Source organism: Pelobates fuscus, chromosome 2 (assembly GCF_036172605.1).
Source record: "Pelobates fuscus isolate aPelFus1 chromosome 2, aPelFus1.pri, whole genome shotgun sequence".
Lineage (NCBI taxonomy): Eukaryota > Metazoa > Chordata > Amphibia > Anura > Pelobatidae > Pelobates > Pelobates fuscus.
Genome location: NC_086318.1, coordinates 293,261,383 through 293,280,504, shown reverse-complemented (window position 1 = coordinate 293,280,504; position 19,122 = coordinate 293,261,383). Strand labels below are relative to the sequence as shown.

At 40.6% G+C, this 19,122-nt stretch overlaps 1 protein-coding gene across 3 annotated transcripts in view; it reads left to right on the top strand.

Moving 5' to 3' along the window:
* NKAIN2 (sodium/potassium transporting ATPase interacting 2) overlaps nucleotides 1-19,122 on the top strand; it is a 1,209,657-nt gene that overhangs the window by 437,143 nt on the left and 753,392 nt on the right. The gene's annotated exons all lie outside the window — the stretch shown is intronic.

Sequence of the window (19,122 nt, the reverse complement as noted above, 5' to 3'; positions counted from 1 at the left end):
ATCTAAATGCAATGCCACGCCTGCCAGGTATATATATAGGTTGATATATCCTGGCAGTTGTGGCATTGCATTTATGTGGGAAGCCTGGGTGCCAAAGATACCAATTTTCTATCAGAAATATTAAATACAATAAATTCATGGTTTTCATGGAAACATTTACACACATTATATATATATATATATATGTATAAATATAAATATATATATATATATATATATATATATATATTAAAAAGGAATACATCTTTGTACACTCTGAACAATATAGACATAGCTCTTCCATAGTTCTCTTTATTTAAAAAAAAAAACATCTGATTTGGAGAGGCTGTAAGTAGAGATGTCCCGAATAGTTCGCTGGCGAATAGTTCCTGGCGAACATAGCTTGTTCGCATTCGCCACAGATGGCAAACATATGCGATGTTCGGTCCGCCCCCTATTCATCTTCATTGAGTAAACTTTGACCCTGTACCTCACAGTCAGCAGACACATTCCAGACAATCAGCAGCAGACCCTCCCACCTCCTGGAAAGCATCCATTTTAGATTCATTTGGAAGCTGCATTTTTTTTTTTTTAGACAGAAGTGTGTTATATTTGAGCATGCTAGACTGAACGTGCGTATATCATGGCTAGTTGCACTGAGGGTATGAGTATAAAGCAGTACATTGTTGTGAAAGATGGCTGTCATGTTTAGGGTGCATCTTGCACGTTATCAACTGTGTATTTATATCAGCAGCTCCACCACTAGTTATAAATCAAGTGTGAGTTGCCCCATGAGATGAGACTAGTGAATAACATAATACATGAACGGTTAAGGTAAAGACATGTAAGGAACTACGACAATAAACTCTTTAGGAGGTAAAATAATGACATGTTTAAACGCTTGCTACTTTACGATTAGTTAATGTGCAGAGAGCAGTTCATGTGATCAAAGGTATGGTGTGGAGGATCGGCTATAGTGGGACATGCTTGGCAGGCTGCTGTTTACTGCTTGTGCTCATCTGATCCCTTCTGGGCGCCAGGTGCAGACCCTGGGAGTCCCTGATACCTGGAACAACAAAGGCAAGTCTCTGTCTGAGTGCCGGGTTCGCGGCTTGAGGTGGTGGAAGCTTGTTTTGTTGGGTGGTCGGATCTGTCCCGGTGGTGCTTCACGTCCGGTGCGGGATTGTGGTGGCTTAAGGTGGAGGCGAGTGCTTGACGTGGGGCAGGCTCTGCATTTCTGTTTGTGCCTCCGGTCCCGTCTTCGACGCCTTTTGCATTGGTGGATTTTAATGGGGACTGCTTCGCTTAGCTGTGGTGGAGCTTGTTGGGGCTGTGGTGGAGCTTGTTGGGGCTTCCTGCTTGTTATTTGCTTCCAAAATTGATTAAAGAGTCTGTCCAACTTAGACTCAATATCCTGCCATGCTTTGCTGGTACCAGGAGGAGAAGCGGCTGCCGCCATATTGGGAGAGTCGCAGATGAATATGTCAGCCTGGGCGGCTGTGCTCTGTGTGTCCATTAGCTCCAGACAGCCTCCGAGGGGGAGGTCCGAGGGGGGGGGAACGGAGCTCCTGCCGGGAAGTAGCTGCTCCTGGGCATCCCAGGATCAGGAGATCGTCCACCTCTCCCGTTCGGTGAGCACCAGGCCACACTTGCCACGCGGAGGTAAGTAAGACTCTGTCGAGTTGCTGACCGCTATTAAGCATGTCGGGTCGGTCAGGTAGGAGCAACATTGCTGGGTCATCCCCTTCTGGGGTGAAATTTGCTTGTTGATAGCTGCTTAAAGTGAGATATTGAGGGAGCTCACACGAAGTGCATCTTTCCTCCATGACAGCTAGGCCCCGCCACCCGGAAGCTGCATTCTTAGTGAGAGGAGGGACAGTGTAGCTGCTGCTGATTTAATAGGAAAATCGATAGCTAGGCTAGTGTATTCAGTGTCCACTACAGTCCTGAAGGACTCATCTGATCTCTGCTGTAAGGACTGCACCCCAAAAAGCCCTTTTTAGGGCTAGAACATCACTCTGCTTTTTTTTTCCCTGTGTAATCTAATTGCAGTTGCCTGCCTGCAAGCGTGTGTCAGGCTCACAGCGTATACTGTGCCCACTTGCCCACCACTCATATCTGGTGTCACAATAGCTTGCATTTAAAAAAAACAAAAACTTTTTTGACTGTAATATAATAGCAGTCAGTTTCCTTCACACGTGTGCATTTCAGGGCCTGCCAGGGCACAGTGTCACACCAGTGCAACTCATATCTGGTGTAACAGTAGTGTACATTTAAAAAAAAAAAAATTTTGACTGTAATAGATTGAATAGCAGTTAGTTGTCTGCAAGCGTGTGTGTCAGGCCTACAGGGTCTACTCTGCCAACTTCTGCCAGTGCACAGTGCCACTCATATCTGTTGTCACAGTAGCTTGCACGTATTGTACCACTAATCGAAAAAAAATTGACAGGCAGAGGCAGGCCACCCCGCAGGGACCGTCGTGGTCGTGGTGCTGTGATTCCCTTTGGCCCTAGAATAATGCCCAGTGTTCAGAGGCCACGTACCCTGAACTCAAAAAGTTCTGAGGACATAGTTGACTGGCTAACACAGGACACCCAATCTTCTACAGCTTCCGCTCGGAACCTTGACGCACCATCCTCCTCCAGCTTAGCTTCGGCCACCTCTCAAGTTACCACTCACCAGCCTGCCGCCACCACCAACACTAGCACCACAGTCGCTTCACTTGATCTGTCAGAGGAGTTATTTACACATCAGTTGGAAGAAATGAGTGATGCACAACCATTATTGCCAGAGGATGTAGATAACAGGGATATGTCTCAGTCAGGCAGCATTACACACATGGACGTACGGTGTGATGATGATGATGTTGTCATCAGTGAGGACAAGGAACGGGACATGGCTAGCTTGGTATCCAACCTTGTGCAAATGTGGAGTTTGCGGTTGTGCAAATGGACTGTTTGCGGTTGTTTGCAGTGCTTTAAACGGGGAGTTTGGTCTGTTACTGTGAAGCGGGCATAACCCTTACACTACCTGATCGATACAACATCATACCTGATGTTTTAAAGCACGTTATTCAAAAAATGTAGGAATGTTAGGTGATTTATGCCCTTTATGGATTAAAACCAGACTCAACTATGTAATTTTCCATGGGAGTTTTCCATGGATCCCCCTCCGGCATGCCACAGTCCAGGTGTTAGTCCCCTTGAGACAACTTTTCCATCACTATTGTGCCCAGAAAGAGTCCCTGTGGGTTTGAAAATTTGCCTGCCTATTGAAGTCTATGGCGGTTCGCCCGGTTCGCCCGTCCGCGAACATTTGCGGAAGTTCGCGTTCGCCATTGGAAAATTTTATGTTCGCGACATCTCTAGCTGTAAGGTAAGTGCTCTAAAAGATAATCTATGACAAATGCTGCTTAAAACATTTTAAAAAGGGGACATGTATGATTTATATTAAAAAAAAATGCTTGATGGATATATTTAAAAAACGTGCATCTTTTTAGGTTTTGAGGTGGAACTGCAGCTCTACTATTTTTGTAATCAAATTTGGCAAAATACAGGCAAATACAAGTTATTCACGTAAGTGGAGCTGCAGCTCCACTATTTTTGCCTCAAATTTGGCAAAATACAGGCAAATACAAGCTTAGTGAATGTTCTAGTGATCCTACTAAGAACCCCAAAACACATTCAAATTTTAGAAAAAGAAAAGAGATAGGACAACTCACTAAACATAAAGTAATTTAACACGTTACTTTGACCTAATAATAACTGAGAAAATTAACAATAGGGTACATAAAGTGGTACTCCGCCAGCCAAAGGCCGAATGGGCTAGAGTAATCACATAAACATATCCCCAGTTAAGAAGAGGTCACCAGGCCGTACTCCAGCTTAAGGGGGTAACCCTAATAACTGTAAGTAGAGATTAAATAGACAATAACCCAGACATCCACTCCACCGGAGGAGGTGAATGGGAAGGAGTACAGCCTAAATAAAAATAGTAGCCAAACCAAATTAAAGGGGAATAACCTTTATTAAATCAAAAGTTGAGTCACTAAACACACCAAAAGGGCCTTTAAATAGGATAGAAAAGTGTTTACACTAAGGGGTATAGTCCTATGTAGACAGATAGAAAACATGGAAATAGGTCCACTCAGGTGAGATGCTCTGCTGACAACCAAATCTTAATAGGGGGTAGATGATGAAAAAAATTGGGGATAATCTGTATACTGCTCAGAAGCATATATGTTGAATAGCCCGTCCCATGGAAACTTGACAATTGGAAATAGAAGGCTAAGTTAAAATAAAAGAGCGCAGTACCTCCAATACCTGCAGTATTGAAAAATAAGCAAAAAAATTATGAAAAAATACAACGTCATACCCCAGATGTGAATCTGTCCCTAATACCTCGGCACCGCACTAGGCTAGTGCCTACCTAAACCAAGGACCCTATAGAGATAGCTCAACCATGACAGTGAAATGCTACCTAACATGAACAAAAAGTGTACATAAAAAAATAAGAAAAGAGCCTGACGCGCGTTTCGGTGAATAACAACGCCGTTGTCAGGGGCAAAGTAGTTGGTCCCATCTGTGAATCTGTTTAAATACACATAGCCAATCAACTGTATCAGAACCAGCTGGTCATAAGGCAGTACATGATCAAATCTCAACCAATGACCACACTTGGGTTGTGATTAAAGATTCAAGAACTTCTACTGGGTAGAGATTCTTTAGACCGCCAATAAGTTATTAAAACATGTAACTCACGTAGCCGTAAATTAACCAGGTGTCTATGTCTGCTTGTTAGCCATTAAGACGGGGTGCATGCATAAAACACCCCGCCTGCATACGAGGTGTCAATGTGTAGCGTCATCAGTCCGGCCTCACATGAAATGTGGTGCTGGCATAAGTGCAGAGTGTATTATGACAGAGCGCAGCATGAAACACCACGTCTACAAAAGCGGCGTCAATGTGTAGCGTCATCAGTCCAGCCCCACGTGGGAAGTGGTACCGGTATAAGTGTGGGTGTGTCAGCAATACCGAAGAAGGGTACTCCCATTCTGAGGTACGCCCACTTACGATCGTAATAATATCTGTGAATGCAAGTACCCATAGCCAATGGTTACCTTCTTAATTTATTGCCTTAATTGAGACAGTGAGACTGTAACATTGTGTAGATTTTCAGTTACAAAACGTAAATATGATTCTGTAAATAATCCTACAATGAATTATATCAAAGCGATCATAAATCATTTTTTTTAAATCGCTGAGAATTAGGTCGCATATAACAACTTCCCTGAGATACAGAGACATTAGATAGACAGATTATACTGTCCCAGGTAATAATCAGATGTAAAGTTGGTTGCGACAGGACATATGAATGATACTAGACATTGTGGCACCCATGATTGTAAATTCCTAGATTCGAACTATCCAGTGTCTCTCAATTGGTATACCCACTCTTGTAAGCGAGGAATCCATGAGTAATGGTCTAAATTAGAGTGGTATAGATAACCATTAAAGTGTATGCTAGTCACTAAGATGGAGCGATATCACAGTGAACAATTAACAATTCTAGTTATATACACCCATGTGAAGTGTAATTGAAGTATAAGTAAGTCAAAAAGGTTTAATAGGGGATTGAACAACTTATTGTTGTATATGCATACTAAAAGGAAAATCCACAAAGTCACAACAACTGGTCCCAAGGTTATATAAAGGGGGAGTAAGAAAAGCCTTCATTGAGTCCCTGTGGCGATAACGTTTTTAGCCTATAAATCCAGAATGCCTCTCTCTGGCGAAGTTTAATATTCTATCCACCTTTACATGGTGGTTGGGGTATGTGTTCAAGGCCCATAAAACGTATACCAGCTGAGGAAAGGTCATGGAGTAGGTGTCAGGAGATTGGTGTCTTCAGATGTCTCCTTATTGAGTTAACATGCTTCCGGATTCTGTATTTAATGGGGTGAATTGTCTTACCAACATACATCAACCTGCAAGAGCAGGTAAGTAGATAGATAACTCCAACGGAACAACAGTTGAAACAGAACTTTTTCGTGTTATTGCTATTGGAGTAGGACTTGGAATGTGTGTTGATAAAGGGACATGCAATACAATGACCACATTGATAGGTACCCACTAGTAAGTAGTTTTTAGAATTACCTAAGGTGGCAGTTGCGGGGAGATGACTGGGTACCATCAGGGCCGGTGCAAGCATTTTTGGTGCCCTAGGCGAAAACAAATTTGCTGCCCCATTTGAGTCACCCAATCATGTAGACTAACACACAAGCTGACACAAGTAGACACACACTGACCATGCAAACTGACACACACGCACTAACCCATGTAGACTGACTCACACAGATTTATATACACACACCGACCCATGCAGACCCATACATACAGACACACTGACCCATGCAGACACACACAATGACCCATACAGACACACAATGACCCATACAGACAGACACACTGACCCATACAGAAACACACTAACCCATATAGACACACACTGACCCATACAGTCTGACCCATACAGACAGACACACTGACCCATACATACACACACTGACCCATACAGACAGATACTCTTACCCATGCAGACAGACACATTGACCCATGCAGACACACATTGACCCATACAGACACACATTGACCCATACAGACACACACTGACCCATACAGACACACACTGACCCATACAGACACACACTAACCCATACAGACACACACTGACCCATACAGACACACACTGACCCCTACAGACACACACTGACCCATACAGACACACACTGACCCATACAGTCCTACCCATACAGACAGACACACTGACCCATACATACACACACTGACCCATACAGACAGATACTCTTACCCCTGCAGACAGACACACTGACCCATGCAGACACACATTGACCCATACAGACACACACTGACCCATACAGACAGATACTCTGACCCATACGGACTGACCCATACAGACAGACACACCAACCCATACAGACAGACACACCAACCCATACAGACAAACACTGACCCATACAGACACACACTGACCCATACAGTCTGACACATACAGACAGACACACTGACTCATACATACACACATGGACCCATACAGACACACACTGACCCATACAGACAGATACTCTTACCCATGCAGACAGACACACTGACCCATGCAGACACACATTGACCCATACAGGCACACACTGACCCATACAGACACACACTGACCCATACAGACAGATACTCTTACCCATGTAGACAGACACAATGACCCATGCAGACACACATTGACCCATACAGACACACACTGACCCATACAGACAGATACTCTGACCCATACGGACTGACCCATACAGACAGACACACCAACCCATACAGACAGACACACTGACCCATACATACACACATGGACCCATACAGACATATACTCTTACCCATGCAGACAGACACACTGACCCATGCAGACACACATTGACCCATACAGGCACACACTGACCCATACAGACACACACTGACCCATACAGACAGATACTCTTACCCATGCAGACAGACACACTGACCCATGCAGACACACATTGACCCATACAGACACACACTGACCCATAGAGACAGATACTCTGACCCATACGGACTGACCCATACAGACAGACACACCAACCCATACAGACAGACACACTGACCCATACATACACACATGGACCCATACAGACACACACTGACCCATACAGACATATACTCTTACCCATGCAGACAGACACGCTGACCCATGCAGACACACATTGGCCCATACAGGCACACACTAACCCATATAGACACACACTGACCCATACAGTCTGACCCATACAGACAGACACACTGACCCATACATACACACATGGACCCATACAGACACACACTGACCCATACAGACACACACTGACCCATACAGACAGACACACCAACCCATACAGACAGACACACTGACCCATACAGACAGACACACTGACTCATATAGACACACACTGACCCATACAGACACACACACTGACCCATACAGACAGACATACAGACATACATAAACATACTGACTGAAGCAGACTAACACACATTCTCTGACATACCTTCACTTCATTGCTGGTCATTCACTGCACCCGGCTGCCCTTACTCTGCACATTTCCTCCTTTTTCTGCACATTATGCGCCCACTTCTCCCCACGTACAGGGGAAGAGGCAGGAGCAAGGAATTGAAGTGCCTGTGCACTGCCGCAATGCATGTCTGGGGGGGGGCCTGGCTGAGCAGGCTGATCTGTATGCCGCCTGACCTGTGTTCTACCGGGCGCTAGTGAGCAACAACGTAAGTGCTTCCGATCGCACGGCAAAATGGCCGGCAGACATACTCAAAATAATCTAACTGGTACCATTAGGTCTCTCAGATTTCTCCCTCTGCATGCCATAATATATGGATGAGGTGTCACAATAGCCTTAAGGTGTCTATCTGACATTAGTAAAGGCCAAAACTTTTTGAAAACATCTTGCATCTCTTCCCAACCTGCATCAAAGGTGCCAATGCACCATATGATATTTACTTCAGCTTTTTTGGTGTGCTCATCGATAAAGAGTTGGCGATCAGTCAAGAGGGTCCTGGTATAAGCCCTTTTAAGGACCCTATTTGGGTACCGCTTTTCCCTAAACTAATGCTAAAATGTTCTAGCTTTATCTTTAAAATCGTCAAGAGACGAACAGTTATGGTGTAGTCTTAGATATTGTCCAGTAGGGATTCCAGCTTTAAGGGGAGTGGGTTGATAACTTGACAAATTAAGTAGACTGTTGGTTGACATCTTTTTCTTTTTCTTACCATCTCTTCAAAACTTTAAGGATACAATGAGGAAGCAGAGCTTTGAGCCACATATCTTGCTAGTAAAGCATAGATTGAAAGAATTAGAGTTTAGGGTCTGTACAAATTCTTCGAACTTATCCGTCGTGCCAAGTCAGACAACAAGAATGTCGTCTATATACCTTTTCCAATGAAGGACTTGGTCCATATACAGTTTAAGGTTCGGGTCAAACGTAATACTCTTCTCCCACCAGCCTAGATGTAAATTTGCATAGGATAGTGCACAAGGAGTACCATGGCAGTACCCGTAACTTGCTGGTATAGCTTGTCATTGAATAGAAACACGTTACGTGTTAAGATAAATCTGAGAAGGTCAGATATAAATATAAAATCCACGTACGTCTCAGGCAATTTTGGGTTAAGTGTTCAATCCCTAGATCTAGACTGCACAAAATCACATGGCTGGGGAGATCCAATGGGGTTAGAAATGTAAGCAACTGCTTCGTATCCCTAAGGTGTGAAGGAAGTTTTTGGATCAAGGGTGATAGAATCCTATCCATAAATATGCTTACATTTTGGGTTAAATTTCCACATCCAAATACAGTTGGCCTGCCTTTTGGGTCCGTCAGAGACTTATGTATCTTGGGTAAGCAGTAAAAAGTGGATAGGGCAGGCTCCTTGATGTTTATAAATTCAAATTCATCTTTGGAAATTAAATCTGAATCCTAGGCCTCAGTTAGTAAAGTTCATCATTCAACCATATATTAGGGAGTTGGATCTTTGGTAAGGATACAGTAGGTAGCATCATCTAACGGTAGGCATTCCGCCATGTTGATGTAATGTGCCCTACCCATAACCACCACATTTCCCCCGTTTTTAATGATCAGGTCAGTGTTGATTTGGAGATGTTTAAGGGCCATACTCTCCTGTCCGGTAAGATTGTTCCCAATGTGTATCTGAAATTCATCAGTAACTAGGGAATCATATCAAGAAACACTTTAAAATTCCTGTAGTCTTTAAAGTGTGGGGTGACTCTACTTTTAGATTGGTATGGGGAATATCATTACGTATAGAACCATCACCAAGGACCTAGAGTTCTACAAGTGTTTGGAGACACTCTAGATCCTTTGGTGATTTTAACCTTTTAGTTTAATAAAGGTTGTTCCCCTTTCTTTTGGTTTGGTTTGGCTACTATTTTTATTTAGGCTGTACTTCTTCCCATTCATCCCCTCTGGTGGAGTGGATGTCTGGGTTATTGTTCATTTACTCTCTACTTAATTTGAGATCAGTTCTTTGTTCATTAGGAAAAAAATAAATTTGTTTAAAAATAAAATTATATATATATATATATATATATATATATATATATATATATATATATATAAAAGTGAACATTTAAATGTGCAAAAGTGACTGTCATAATTTTGTTTCATATAGTCATACAAGATCACATACAATGTCTATATGTTATTAAGCGTGCACTGTATTTCAGAGCAAAGAGTATTTGCTTGTGCATGTGGCTTTTGTCCCTTTTAATCATTTACAATTTTGAAACACTATAACTGGATGGATTTTTGGCAACCATCAAACATTTAGAAGGTTTTGAGTGAAATATTTATACATTGTATTTGCCAAAAGACTATGTTAAAAAAAATAAAAAATAAAAAAAAAACACGTTGATTATTATATTCAACAAAACATTGAGCAGGCGGATGCTGGGATATACTGTTCATAGAATAGTTAATTCAACATGTGTATCAGCTAAAAGTGTGTACTTTAATAAATAGCCCTTTTATTACAGGGCACTAAATGGATTTTAATCCTGTGCTTTACCTATGATTTTATTTGTGTTAACTTAAACGATGCCAAGTTTCTTTCTAGTTCTTATTCTCCAGCAAAGCTACTGTGAACATGTCTTTTCTTAATATTAAAACATATAAATAAATTACAGCTTTATTTACCAAATTGTTTGCTTTAGGTTAATGGTTTAATATGTTATTGAAAGTTGTATTATACAATACATCAGGGGTTCCCAACCCAGTCCTCAGGTACCCCCTACCAGTCCAGGATTTAGGGATTTTAGGGATTGCCCTGTGCAGTTTAAAGTGATTTTATGTTCTTCCTTTCTAAAAACACCTTAGACAAAACTGGATAATCCTTAAATCCTGGACTGTTAAGGGTTACCTGAGGACTGGGTTAAAAAACACTGCTATACAGTCTGCAGTGTGTTATTCTGTGTTTATTTTCACTAACTACCCTTATAAATGTTACCCATCTCAGTGTTCACTTTTAATCTGAAAATAATGAATTTTAACTTGTGACTTGTCAAAGTAGCATTGTTGCTCATGGGATTAAAGCTTTTGCAAAGTCTCTAGCAAAGTGACATATCCACTGCAAGTGAATATGTGAATGGAGAACGAGAGTTGGAGATCTTGGGTTTCCAGCATCCCATACCTCTCCGTTAACAATGTGTCCTTCTGTCCTTCCTTAACAATAAGATTGTTCCCCTGTTCTATTCTTACACCGAAGGAAACAAGTATTTGATCCCCTGCTGATTTTTAAAGTTTTCCCACTGCCAAAGAAATGATCAGTTTATAATTTTAATGGTAGGTGTATTTTAATAGCGAGAGACAGACTACAAAAAAAAATAAAAAATCCAAAAAAACGCATGTCAAAAAAGTTATAAATTGATTTGTCTGTCAAGGAGTAAAATAAGTATTTGATCCCCTATCAATCAGCAAGAATTCTGGCTGCCAGCTATCTTTTATACAGGAAAACAAGTTGAGATTAGGAGCACTCTCTTCAAGGGAGTGCTCCTAATCTCAGCTTGTTACCTGTATAAAAGACACCTGTCCACAGAAGCAATCAAACAGATTCCAAACTCTGCACCATGGCCAAGACCAAAGAGCTGTCCAAGGATAACAGGGACAAGATTGTAGACCTACATGAGGCTGTAATGGACTACAAGACCATTGCTAAGCAGCTTGGTAAGAAGATGACAACAGTTGGAGCGATTATTTGCAAATGGAAGAAACACAAAATAACTGTCACTCCCTCTGTCTGGTGCTCCATGCAAGATCTCACCTCGTGGAGTTTCATTGATCATGAGAACGGTGTGAAATCAACCCAGTACTACACGAGAGGATCTTGTTAATGATCTCAAGGCACCTGGGACCATAGTCACCAAGAAAACAATTGGTAACACACTATGCCATGAAGGACTGAAATCCTGCAGCACCTGTAAGGTCCCCTTGCTCAAGAAAGCACATGTACAGTGAAAGTGTTGTGAGACCAAAATCCAGCTCTTTGTGTCAGGGTTCTTACCTGAGGTGGGAGTCTGTAGCGCAGATATGTTTGCTCACCCTTGCAGATAGTCACAGTCCAAGGGGACCAGATAAGAAGCCACCTGGACTGTGAATCTGTGCACGGGGCTGTACAGGAAAGGATTTAAATGCAGTACCGACAAGGACACAAATAGCAGGATAGTCAGGGGATAGCCGAAGTCAAAGGATGCCAGAGGTCAGGATAAAAACTAAGACAGAAGCCGGAGTCAGTATGGAGTAAAAGGTCAAGAGACTGGAATACAGGAACTGAACAGACACAACAGGATCAAAGACTTAGTTCCCAGGGCGAGGCTGTGTTTATATACCCTGCTGATGACTGATCAGAGTCAGATGAAGCACAGCAATAGACGAAGTCCAGACCCCAGTACTGCAGACAAGCCAGGATGAACAGGACTAGAATAATTCCAAGGACTATGTACTGCTGTGGCTCAAAGATAGATAGCAGAACCAGGACCACAAAGTACCTAGGTTCAAAACCCTTATTGAGCACTTCTAGCTGTCTGGATGTCACGGTGAGAACTGTAAAAATTTGGCATCAACTCAACTTGCCATGTTTGGAGGAGGAGGATACTGCCTATGACCCCAGGTGGAAACATAATGCTTTAGGGGTGTTTTGCTAAGCATCAAAGGGATGATGGCTAAGCCAAGTACCGTCTAATCTTGGGTGAGAACCTCCTTCCCTCAGCCAGGGCATTGAAAACGGGTTGGGGATGGGTATTCCAGCATGACAAAGGAGTGGCTCAAGTAGAAGCACATTTAGGTCCTGGAGTGGCCTAGACAGTCTCCAGACTTTAATCCCATAGAAAATCTGTGGAGGGAGCTAAAGGTTTGAGTTGCGAAAAGTCAGCCTTGAAACCTTAATGTCTTGGAGAGGATCTGCAAAGAGGAGTGGGATAAAATCCCTCCTGAGATGTGTGCAAACCTGGTGGCCAACTACAAGAAACGTCTAAACTCTGTGATTGCCAACAATCGTTTTTGTCAACAAGTACTAAGTTAAAGTGGTCAAATATTTATGTCATTCATTGACATGCAAACCAATTGATAACTTTTTTGACATGCGTTTTTCTGGATTTTCTATTGTAATTCTGTCTCTCACTGTTAAAATACACCTACTATTAAAATTATAGACTGATCATTTCTTTGTCAGTGGGCAAATGTTCAAAATCAGCAGGAGATCAAAAACTTTTTTCCCTCACTGTATATATATATATATAAATATATATATATATATATATATATTTTTTTTTTTATTTATTTATTTATATCCCTCTTAGTTTATTATCCTGGTATCTCTATAGCCAAAAGGTGCAACTGCGTTCTCCCTCTCTACTTGCCGATAAGATTCCATTATGTAAGTGGATTGCACTTTAACGCACATAAAGGAGGAAAGACTATCTGGAAATCTGCAATGATCTTAAGGAGGATTGAAAGGCTAGCCATTCCACTCCTGCATGAGGTTAAGACAAGTAATACAGTTCACATGTCTTAAAAGAGCGCAGGCTAAATGTCAGAAGCAGAAATTGAAGAACAATAATCTGTTTTATTGAATTTCGTGAAACTTCTTTTCATGCTTTTTTAGCCTAAAATTCTCCCTGTCTAGGTTATATTCATTTTCCATGTTAACAATTCATGAACACCTGAAGAAGTATTAGAAAACAGATCACATAATGTAAGAAGCATGCAAATCATCTGAATTATGGAGTATGCACATCTTGAATAGTTTATGAAACATTTGATTTCCTTCACAATAGCATTCTCTACTTTGATGTTCTTTAAAATAATCTGCTCAGAAAGTCAGTGAGAGGAAAAACAGTAACATCTACCCTTGTAGCCCTCCATTCCTAAATACGCAGTTAAGAAATGATCAAACTATATAATCTATTCAGGCATGTCAAGTATATATACTTGATAACAAACTTTTTTTTTTTTTTTAATTCTTCATTTTTGTATGACATGTGAAAAGGTACAACAGTAATGGTACAGCAAAATACGTTATACATATATTCAGGTATGCAAAGTTGTTCCGGAAGTAAAAGAGCAGGGAACAGTTATATGATACCACAGCATGAAAGTTTGGCAAATTGGATGTCATGGTTTTTATAATATAGAGTCCCTTAAGAGAAAGGGATGTAGTGAGAGAGACAGTAGAAAATAAAAACATGAACTTTTCTACGGGCAAAGTAGAAGGTAAACCTGAAGAGAAAAAAAAAACGGATAAAAGAACATTTCAGTTTACAGTTGATGATATTGCAAGTATGTGTCTCCATGATCAGATTTTGTCCTCAATGAATACCATGGCAGTTGTCTTTAAATAATTCTCTTAAGGTGGTCTTTTTAAGAAATTGTTATCCACATTACATGAGTGCAATATCAAAAGGATATATTATAAGGATCTTACATTTTACACATCATAGCCGAACATGCATGGAAAAAATATATAAAGAAAATGAATAATGCGGTGCCATAAAACAGCTCTCTTGTTGATGCCATGCTATATTAATTATGAGAGCCACACATTTGCTAGCCTTTTCTCAGCTGGGCATTGAGTATGGGAATTAGCACTGTCTGCCAACATACTATCTTCTTTTAGACATTGTCTGATGCAGAGGGATGATGATATCATTTTATTGGGCATGACAATTTCTCATTAAGGTTGACAAGATGCTATTTTTTGTTATACAAAGTCTTTTTTTGCTTTATTTTTGGTAATATACACTGAACAAAATTATAAACGCAACATTTTTGTTTTTACTCCCATTTTTCACAAGCTGAACTCAAAGATCTAAGATTTTTTCTATGTACACCAAAGGCCTATTTCTCTCAAATAGTGTTCACAAATCTGTCTAAATCTGTGTTAGTGAGCACTTCTCCTTTGCCGAGAGAATCCATCCACCACACAGGTGTGGCATACCAAGGTGCTGATTAGACAGCATGATGATTGCAAAGGTGTGCCTTAGGCTGGCCACAATAAAAAGCCACTCTAAAATGTGCAGTTTTATCATACAGCACAATGCTACAGATGTCACAAGTTTTGAGGGGGCATGCAATTGGCATGCTGACTCCATGAATGTCCACCAGAGCTGTTGCCCGTGAATTGAATGTTCATTTCTTTACCATAAGCAGTCTCCAAAAGCATTTCAGAGAATCTGGCAGTACATCCAACCAGCCTCACAACCGCAGACCACGTGTAACCACACCAGCCCAGGACCTCCACATCCAGCATCTTCACCTTCAAGATCATCTGAGACCAGCCACCCAGACAGCTGCTGCAACAATTGGTTTGCATAACCAAAGAATTTCTGCACAAACTGTCATCTGCATGCTCGTCATCCTCATTGGGGTCTCGACTTGACTGCAGTTCGTTGTCGTAACCGACTTGAGTGGGCAAATGCTTACATTTGATGGCATCTGTCACTGTGGGAAGGTGTTCTCTTCACGGATGAATCCCGGTTTTCACTGTACACGGCAGATGTAAGAGAGCATGTATGGCGTCGTATGGGTGAGCGGTTTGCTGATGTCAACGTGGTGGATCTAGTGGCCCATGGTGGCAGTGGGGTTATGTTGTGGGCAGCCATATGTTATATGGTGCATTTTATAGATGGCATTTTGAATGCACAGAGATACCGTGACGCGATCCTAAACCCCATTGTTGTGCCATTCATCCACGACTATCACCTCATGTTGCAGCATGATAATGCATGGCCCCATGTTGCAAGGATCTGTACACAATTCCTGGAAGCTGAAAACATCCCAGATCATGCATGGCCAGCACACCAGACATGTCACCTATTAAGCATGTTTGGATGCTCTGGATCAGCATTTACAACAGCGTGTTCCAGGTCCTGCCAATATCCAGCAACTTCACACAGCCATTAAAGAGGAGTGCACCAACATTCCACAGGCCACAATCAACAACCTTATCAACTCTATGCGAAGGAGATGTGTTGCACTGCGTCCAATGGTGGTCACACCAGATACTGACTGGTTTTCGGACCCCCCACCAGACCCTTCCAATGCAGTAAAACTGCACATTTTAGAGTGGCCTTTTATTGTGGCCAGCTTAAGGCACACCTAAGCAATAATCATGCTGTCTAATCAGCATCTTGATATGCTACACCTGTGAGGTGGATGGATTATCTCGGCAAGGGAGAAGTATAAATAGTTTCATAAGAAATGTGCAATGCTTGTGCTGTATTTTTGTACTATCAGGTTCACATAGAAACCATTTTATTCCTATTTTTTTTTTATTTTATTCGTATCACAGAACCACATTTCTTCTAGTAACTGGTAATCATATTGGGTTTCCATGTAGATCAAGTCAAACTGTCGGCCACTTAAAGACACCTATGCTTTGAGACTAGTGGGATCTTAACATTTGTTTTCTCTCCATCTAAAGATCAAATAGGGATTAGCGTTCAGTGATAATGTGATTCTCGCATGATGAGTTGGTTACCCAACCAGAAAATGTAATGCCAGATAGAGCTGACTGAGCTGAGATATCTTAATTCTTTTAGAGCAAAATGTCAGAAATAACAGACAGTATTTTGTTAGACTGTTTAAATATAGATTTTTATGGAGCGCTGAAATGCAAAATAGTATGAAAAAATACAAGAAACCTTATCATTTTAAATAGAATAATCACCTGTTTAGATTTTATCCAGTGAATTCATCATTGAGTCTAAAGGTTTAGGGGAAGGCTAATTCATTTTACTGTGCGATTTCCTTGGTTTCATTGATGCTTTTCTTTCTGTTGAAAATAAAATGTTCTTAAATTAGAGCTACACTGTGCTTTCTGAAGATCCCAGTCCAATGATGGAAGAATGCCTATTAATTATTGAAACTTTATGGGGATCTGAATGTTTGCATTCATATTTAAAATCTAAAAAAAAGTTATTATCATTATTATTGCTTATTTTGCATTCAGGATACATATCGTATAAAGGAAATGTATCAATAAAAAGTACACTATCAGTAAAACAAACATTTAATAAAAAAAACCTGTGAAATGAGAATAGATCATATAATTAGTTAAAAGTCAGGTCACATATGGCCAATATATGCTCCTAATAAACCATACAAGATAAGGTAAAAATATGAAAAAGGAGTCAAAAGAAGAAACGAAGATGGGTGGGCCCCACTGAGGAGAAAATAATATATAAATAAGGTCTCAAAAAAAAAAACCTAAAGAACCTCCCAAACTAAACATGAGTGATGAGTGATAACATAATTCCATAGGGACCAAATGTTGTGCAAGGTGGACATTCACTGACTGTGCTCACCAGAGGTAGCCTGACTGCCATTAGGTACCGAGATGAGATCCTCAGACCCCTTGTGAGACCATATGCTGGTGCGGTTGGCCCTGGCTGCCTCCTAATGCAAGACAATGCTAGACCTCATGTGGCTGAAGTGTGTCAGCAGTTCCTGCAAGACGAAGGCAGACCCAGACTGAATCCAATTGAGCACATCTGGGACATCATGTCTCGCTCTATCCACCAACGTTATGTTGCACTACAGACTGTTCAAGAGTTGGCAGATGCTTTAGTCCAGGTCTGGGAGGAGATCCCTCAGGAGACAATCCGCCACCTCATCAGGAGCATGCACAGGCATTGTAGGGAGGTCATACAGGCACGTGGAGGCCACACACACTACTGAGCCTCATTTTGACTTGTTTTAAGGACATTACATCAAAGTTGGATCAGCCTGTAGTGTGTTTTTCCACTTTAATTTTGAGTGTGACTCCAAATCCAGACCTCAATGGGTTGAAAAATTTGATTTCCATTTTTACATTTTTGTGTGATTTTGTTGTCAGCACATTCAACTATGTTTATTCTAACTGTATTTTGATATTAATATATATATATATATATATATATATATATATATATATATCAAAATACACTTAGAATGAGATTATATATACATCTATGTATATATAAATAAATAAAAATAATATGAAATATATATACACCGGTATATCCATATACAAAATTACATAAATAATTTCAGAAATATATACGTAGACTTCAAATATACAAATATGTATATATATTTAAATTCTACGTGCATATTTATGTAACATTTTTACATTATTCAGTAATTTTATTGATTGCAATTTGAGGAACCTGCCTGACAACCCAGGCAGAAAGTCCAGAGAATTGAATTTGCTAGTACTGTATTTAACCCTGTATCTTTCTATGACACACAAAAACCTGTTCATGGGGGGTACTGTTTTACTCGGGAGACTTCGCTGAACACAAATATTAGTGTTTCAAAACAGTAAACATATCACAATGATGATATTGTCAGTTAAAATGTTTTTTGCATTTTTCACACACAAACGGCACTTTCACTGATGATATAATTGTTATGATACGTTTTACTCTTTTAAAACACTAATATTTCAGTTCAGCAAAGTCGCCCGAGTATAACAGTACCACCTATGTACAGGTTTTATAGTGTTTTTGAAAGTTACAGGGTCTAATATAAGGGTCAAATATTTTTACATTAAAAATAACTAGGTTGATTATGCTTCCTTTGAGAGCGTATGGTAGCCCAGTAATGATAATTACCCCCCCGATGGCATACCATTTGCAAATTAAGACAACCCAAGTTATTGCAAATGTGGTATGTTCAGTCTTTTTTAGTAGCCACGTAGTCACAAACACTGGCCAAAGTTAGCATTCATAATTGTTTTTTGCATTTTTAACACACAAACAAATATAAATGCTAACTTTGGCCAGTGTTTGTGACTAAGTGGCTACTAAAAAGGACTTGACTTACCCCATATTGAATACCCTGGGTTGTCTACCTTAAAAAAAATATGTACATGTGATGTGTGATTCAGAGATTTATGATAGATAACAGTGTTACAATGTCACTATTGAAATGTATATTTTGAAACAGCAATTTCCTACTACTTATAGCCCTATAACTTAAAAAAAAGCATGTAAAAGCATTTAAACACTGGGTGTTTTTAAACTCAT